The 7,449-nt window shown below is 47.7% G+C and overlaps 1 long non-coding RNA gene across 1 annotated transcript; it reads left to right on the forward strand.

Annotated features, from left to right (window-relative positions):
* Nucleotides 1–2,569: 2,569 nt before the first annotated feature.
* Nucleotides 2,570–7,400, forward strand: LOC306815393. The gene is made up of 4 exons (XR_013777399.1): nt 2,570–2,825; nt 4,788–5,048; nt 6,368–6,456; nt 6,876–7,400. It is a non-coding gene; the product is annotated as an uncharacterized lncRNA (long non-coding RNA).
* Nucleotides 7,401–7,449: the final 49 nt, after the last annotated feature.

A 7,449-nucleotide genomic window follows, 5' to 3' on the forward strand; every position in this document is an offset into this window, starting at 1 on the left:
AAGTATAAACAACCTGCTAAACCAAATCCAAAACTGAGTGGGAGTTGCAGAACAACACTAGCCATGAAAAGTATCTTTGGAAAGCAATTGTTTCCTGAGTGTAATTGTAAAATTCCCGAGACCACTGTGATTTGCCAACTGTTTGGAATGAAAGGGATCCCAAAGTAAACTTCAGGAGTAACTTATCTGAGCTTTGGCCTTGCCCTCACTGTGAAATGAGATCCCAGATAAGTTTTGGGGTATAGATGTATAATCCCATCAATGTTTAATATTTAGGTCTGGGCTAAAAAGCAAAAGGGCTAGGTGCTAGAGTACCTCATGGAAAGATATGAGCTTGGATATGTGTGAGCAAATATAGCTGTCAAGTTTATCCGAGTGATAACAATACAGAAAGAGTCACAGAAGTATTCCAATGGAGAAGCTTAGGTGGGGCTTTTCAAGTGCAATCTGAATATCCTTGTGTAGTGGGTCTAGTGCTGGCTAAATGCTGGCACACCCACTGGAATATATTTACTCACGTTTCTTTTGTGAGATAAGCAATTAGGAGAAGGAGGGTAAAACAGGTACAAAATTTAAAGTATGCAAAGAAAAACTTTTTAAACACAAAACAGGTAAGAAAAATCAGAATAAACCTCCAGAACACTTCTGCCTCCTACCTTCTTTTGTTTCCTACTGACAATGTACAGAGACAAATCAGTCAGTTTACCAGCTCTAAAATAGTCTTTCTCCAGTTCACTCGGGGAGAGGAGTTTCTCTTGCCATGTATGGATACTTCTCCACAAGAAACTCTTCTCCAGTGGCTTTAATGTCACAGCGAATCAGGTACCTGGGAAAGGAAAATGTGCTCGCAGTGTGAAGAGTCGCTCTCATACCTCGCAGCTATCCCACAGCTGCTTTCATGGGCCATGCCAACTTACTGGGGTGCTATTTTAATGATGAGCTCTTCTAGTATAAAACAAAAGTTCTCTTGATCCATCTCTGGGAACAGAGGCTTTTTTACTGCTATCACTGGGACAAGGTTTCTCATCTCTATTTAAATTTCTCTTTGAATCAAAATTGCTTCAACATCTGGTCACTTCAGCACTGCTTCCTGTGTTCATGGCTGTGGTTAGAATGCTGCATCCCCCCAATGTATTTTCATGAGTTACAGGGGAAAAAAGGGTTTCATATATCAATTATATCTTCTCTACAGCCTTACAAGAGGATTTCAGCCTCAGACTGAGGCATCTCCTCAAATCCCCTCATCTAGAATTTTACTCGCTCTTCACTGACTTCAGTGTCCATGTTGTTGTCTCTAAGTGTCCTCACCTTTCCTTTATCTGCTTCGGGTGTTCCCGAACAAAGGGTGTTCCCAGGTTTGTTTGTTCTCAAGCTTTATCAGCTGAAGCAGTTCTATAGAGCCCTGCAGCGCTGAAAGGTGGATGCCATCCGGCTGTGCCTGGCAGAGATCGCTGCCGTGCCTCTCGCTGCTGCTCACCCGGCTCCCTCGGCACTGCGCAAAGCTGCGCTGGCTGCCGGCCCCGTCCTGCGCCTTCCCTTCACGCGGCTCGCCGAAAAACAAGAAAAGCCGCTGCTGCCGCTTTGTCCTTCTCTTCTCTGCATGGCTGCTGAAAGAACTAAACGAGCCAAGTTCATTTCGAGCCCTGCCGAGGCAGCCACGGCTGTGCAGTCCCGGCCATAGGGATGGTGGCGGCCGCTGCCGGCCCAGGCCGCTCGGGGCCATGCCCAGCATGGGCCGCGGAGCCACTCCCAGCGCTGGACCCAGAGTGAGCAAAGTTCATTTGTGAGCCCTGCTGAGACAGCCCCGGCCACGCCGGCTCTGGCTGAGCAGCCCTGGCAGCTCTGGCCGCCCGCAGGGCCCGGGCGGTGCTGGTGGCCCAGAATGTGCCGGTGGCCCAGGAGGTGCCGGTGGCCGGGCGGTGCCGGTGGCCTGGGCGGTGCCGGTGGCCAGGGCGGTGGCCTGGCACCACGGTGACAGAAATCTCAGCCGAGCCGTGCTCTGACATGGCCATGCAGCCGTGTGGGGACTGGCCAGTTTCCTCCTCAGAGGCCAGAAGTCAAGAAGAATCCCAGGCTTTCCTTCCTTTTTAAATGTGCTTTTCCACAGGGGTGTGATCAGCTGCTTCAAGTAGTCTAACTGGATATCAATCCACAAACTTGGCCAGCTCGATGACCAGTCCAAACCAGTCTGTTCATTGCCCCTGGCAGGTCCTAACAAGCAATCACCCCCCACCCCCGACTGAAAACCAGATTTTTATTGAAACACTATGCCTTGCATAACAGGTAGAAAAAGCCTTTTTCTACTTCAAAGAACAAGGAGGTGGAATATCCTTCCCAGAACACAGCAGTGCTCTGACCACATCCAGCATGAGATCAGCACCAGTGTAAGGCACAAGCAGGCAAAGTCAAGCTTTGGCAGCAGTGCCAAAGCAGCTGCTCTCCATACAGACTCGTGTCTCAGCTTAGCAGCTGTTGCTGCTACAGTGAGGCTGTAGGAGTCACTTGGCTCCAAAAAGAGCGACAGCAGGATTGGGGAGTTATGATGCAAGTTGAAGAATGACTGCTGTGTTTCAGCTGCAGCTTGGTCAGCTGTGTCTGACTGCAGCAACTGAAAGCTTAAGGACAATTAATCAGCTTTGAATCTTGTTGGGTTGATGTGTTGCATATCCTGCTTCATCAGAATGACCAAGCTAGGAAGGTTTGTCTCCTTTCATGCTACACCTCTTCCCTCCCTTCACTTTCTCCCTCCTCATATGTTCTTTTGTCCTCCATTTTCTCAAGGCCAAGATCCAGCAGCAGAAGCAGAGAGAGCTCTGAACATGCAGGTAGGTACAGGGCACGTCCTGTCCTAAAATGACCATTGGAATCTTGACTCAGAGGTGACTTTTGGAAAGCTTGGTTAAATATCATTCTTTCAAAAGTTTCTGTAAATTTGTTTTGATGCTTTGATGGGCTCAGTGGACACCTCCCAGAGCCCAGTCACTGGGAATGTGCTCCAGTGACTCAGTGAAAATTCCTCCAGTGTGAAGTGTTGAGTGGCAGGAGCTGGAGTGGGACCTTGAGTCTCTGGAAATGCAGGGCAGGAAAAGGAAACATTCCTCTCCATCCTGCACACGCTTTTTATCTCCATGCAGCCTTTCTAGTGTAACAACTAATAGAGAAAAAAAAGGCATTTAGCATGAAATGAGAAATGTTCTCACTTCTTCCTCCTGGCCTTGTAAAAGAAAATCTTTCCTTGGGACATGGTCTAAGCTGGACCCTTTGACATCAGAAGGAAGATTATGGGTACCGATTCATTTTGCACACGGGGAAAGAGGGAAACCTCCTGTGACAGAAAGTCCTTTTTGAATTTTCCAGTTAAGGAGAAGGAGACTTCCAAATGGATGCAGCCTATGCAGGCTCTGAGTTTGTCATGCTCTGAGAGCACAAGCCCAAAACCACCTATGGCAGGTTCACGATGACAAATCTCTTGCCTGACTCTCTCTGTCTGGGTCAGTGTTGCAGGCTGAGGCTGGGGGAGGAGATGCCTTCTACCTTGTCCCCTGTCCCTGCCTTGCCTGATCCCTGACAAGTAGAATTGTGCCAGACAAAATGGTGCATCTGTGTCAGCCAATGCTTTCAAGTTGAAAGCCTCAGTGAAAGTCTGTTGTTGTTCCTTTGCCATCTCTGGTCATGAACTGATAGGAGTGATGAGACTTGAAGAAATAATTTTGCTGATGCAGAAGAAGATCCACCAATCCCTTTGCTCAGGGTTATTTCTGCCAAATCCTGGGTACAGCCCCTTTGGAATGACTCCTTATTGCTGATATGCAGGTAGATGGCTTAGTGTAGCTGGGGAGAAGTATTGCTCAGTAAGTAAGGTGACATTTTTGCTGGACTCATTCTCAACTAGAAATGTCAGTTCTCACTAGACTTTGCCTGTCTCTCTTTTATTACTGAACGGAACATTCTACAGGAGAAAAGTATCCAGTTCTAAGACCCTTTTTCCCCTCTTACTGCTTGGCTGCTCTATGATTTTATGCTGTGTGAAGCCATGTAAAGAATGATTAGTTTTCTTATTTCTAATGTCCCTGTTGAAGAGTATTTTAGAATGACCTACCCTCTGCTATTTCAATTAATCAACATTTCATTTGTATTAGGCATAATCAGAAATGTCTTGAGGCAGGTCATGTTTTTGTTAGTTTTAGGTGCTTCTGCAGGAAGGAAGACAGGGTATAAACCCTTCAAAGAGTAAAGCAGAGCAAAAGTGAAACTTGTGGATGACCACTTTATTCCCTTCAGTTACAGGCTTGCAGATTACTGGGGATATCTAATGGGGAAAGCAAAGCTTTTTTGTGTATATAACACGTGATGCCTTTGTTTGTGTACGAGCACTTCCTTTGTTGTAAAGAGAAATAAACAAAATCCCAAAAAATGAAAAACTCAAGTTAGAACCGAGTGGGAGTTACAGAAATAATGGCCTTGAAAATGACTTTTGAAAACAATTACTTGCTAGACTGTGTCAAATTCTAGAGACCACTGTGAGTTTCCAGTTCCTTGGAAGGAAAGGGATCCTGTAGTAGTGGAGAGGCAATGGGCAGCACATCAAGTTGTAGAACCCTTCTCTACTGGCTTGCCATCTCCACATTGTTCAGAGAAATTCAGCTGATGCTTGTTTCGTGAAAAATAAAAAACAGCCAATCTTTTCAGTAACTGAAATAAGCTTTGGATTCCCCATCCATTAGATGGGTTGATAGTACAGGCATGAGTTAAATTAACTCACTTCTTCTCTTGTACCTGATCTACAGCACAGACCCAGAGGACGAAGGGAAAGAGCCCTTGGTGTGCAATAGGACCTGGGATGCCTCTGTTCCCACGGAAACTGGCTGAATTGTTCAGCATGGAGACCTATGTGCGGAACGCCGGCGCTGGGAATGGAGGCCTGGGCTCCCGGCCGGCTCAGGGGGCCTTGGCCCGGGAGCCCCGGCAGGGGCAGCTGAGCAGCGCTGCCCCCAGGGTCCCTGCCAGGGAGGAGGACAAGGGCCAGCAGGGCTCAGCCTCACACAGAGGTAAGGTGGGAGCTGGGCCACTCCGTGGCAGGAGGAAGGGTCTTGTTCCAGCCTGGAGAGCCTGTGCACATTGCCAGGGAACAGTTCTGCCCTGCAGGTGCCCACTGCCATGAGCTGTGCTGCTCCCAGGGCCCCGTGGAGCTGTAGGGCTGCTCAGCTGTGGGGCAGGGAGAGGAGCAGGAGGCTGCATGTGCAGCTGAGCCATTGCTGGAAGCACAGGGCTCTGAGCTCCCTGCTGTCCCAGGGCAGCCCAGAGGCCAGGCTGTTGCCCTGGGAGCTCTGTGCAAGTGGGTCAGGGTGTGGCCCTGGCCTGCCCCAAGGGGCTGCTGGCAGGAACATGTTTCCCTGGGAAGCTATTTAGAGGTTTCCAGGAAATGTGTCCCACGGCATGGGGACCTTCAGATTCTTTAGGTTTGCATTGCAGCCTTTGTTAAATTTTGGGTGTCCATTTTGCAGATCTGACTGACTGCAGTGTTCCCAAGGAGGTTGCCCTGTAGTCAGTAGTTTCCTTGCCAACTTCCCAGATGCTCTTATTTTCCAAGGTTTTGTCTTCTGTCCAGAATTTCCCTCCTTCCTCAAAGCTTCTGTCTAACTCTCCTTTCTTACTAACCTGAGCATTCTGCAAAGGCAAAAAATATTGAATTACAACATTGGTTTATTCTACTTTGCTGCCACTTCTTAAGAGCTATGTTGGAGAGTATTTCAGAATGTGTTACATTGTTCTACTGGCATTAAGAAAATCAGCCTTTAGTCGTGCTAGCCCAAAAGTGGCCCAAGCTCATACAGTTTAGAATTAAAATCCTTGGGAAAAATGAATTATCTAGTGTCAAGAAGACAATTTATGTTTGGGTAACACTTCTGAAATCCTAAGCTTTTCTTCTGATGTCCTCAAAAATATTCCAAGGAAGAGAATAAAATGTTGATCTAAATGCATACAGGTATTAGAAGCCAGGACTTTGTTTAGGAACCAGAAAGAAGATGTTTACTAAAATCAGCATAAGGGCAAATAAGAATCTCGGTCAAGGGCAATCTCCATCTCTGCCCTTCTCTGTCAAACACAGAGGGTCTCCAGCATTGGGGGCTGAGACCTTCATCATGCAGCAGGTTTCAGTCTCCTGGCCAACACAGTAATGCCGTATCTGCTACCAATAGCCCATCCATTGGGAGAGGGTCTAGGCGTATGTACCTTGCTGCTCTCATGCACCATCTCTGTGTCTTATGAGACCTCTGCAGTCTGGAACCTGTCTTGCCTGTTGCCCAGCATGATGTTTTTTGGGGGGCGAAGTCTGCCAGAGATTTACAGGAATCTTTGCTTCCAGTACCAGGCCTCCCACTGAGCCAGGCCAAGGAGACGGATCATCCCAGCAGTCTTAGGAGTGACAAAGACCTGAGGGACGGCTTTGGAAAGGTAAAGGATAAGGACAGGGATGAGCAGACTTCCTTTCCAGTGACTGTTTAGTGCTTGGCCCAAAATATCCCTGAAAATCCTAATCTTCCACTCTTGGGGCATGGGGACTCTCTTGGGAATGTATTTGACAGCTACAGAGCAATTGCTTGGCTATTTCCAGTGATGCCAAAGTCACTGGTTTGCAGATGGTGCTAAGGTCATGCCTGAAGCATTCTTTATGTTATGGGACTGAAGTATTCCACCTCACTGTGTGTAACTACCAAGGTGAGGATGGGAGACATTCTCCTGAAACTATTGGAATGTATGTGGAGGTAGATTAAAGTCTGTGGCACTCTATGGACTCTGTGCTCCTGATGAGGTGTAGTGCCTGGTTTGTGTGTCTCTGCTTACAGTCTGTGATGTATTTCCATTGCAACTAGATCCGTGCTGCATTGTGCAAGTTGGCTGAAAAGAACTTAGAGCCAAAGGATGTGGAGGTTTTTGAGAAAGAGATGAAGAAAAGGAGAGAAGAGAAAACAGCCTTGCAGCTGCCTCCACAGACAGTTGAGCCCGGGGATGCACCTGAAGCAAGTAAGTGCTGCTTACACTTGTGGTCCTTTTTGACCACTTGCTTGCCCTTTGCACAGTGTTGCAATCAGACTGGGGGGCTGTTCTGCTTGCATCTGAGCGGAAGCTTGCATAGGATTGATTTCCATTCCCCAAAGAGAAATCTAGAGAGATGAAGTGTCTTGCCCAAGGCCTCACTGAGTCAGTAACAGAATATCAGCTTCCCACCTTCATCTCTAAAGTCTTTCAGAGTAGAAAATTTCCTCTTGCAAAGTCGACTGGGGCTTCAGACTCTTTCCTGGAGAGCAGCTTCCAGGGAAGGTGAGTCCAGAAGAATACTTTTCAACCAAGGTGCAACCTGGAAGAAACCAAATTCAACTCCTCCTAATGGAAACACCAGAGAACCTTCTCCCCCAGCCCTGCTGAGCAGTGGCGCTGCAGAGCTGT

Source organism: Erithacus rubecula (assembly GCF_903797595.1).
Source record: "Erithacus rubecula genome assembly, contig: scaffold_1232_arrow_ctg1, whole genome shotgun sequence".
NCBI classification, from domain to species: domain Eukaryota; kingdom Metazoa; phylum Chordata; class Aves; order Passeriformes; family Muscicapidae; genus Erithacus; species Erithacus rubecula.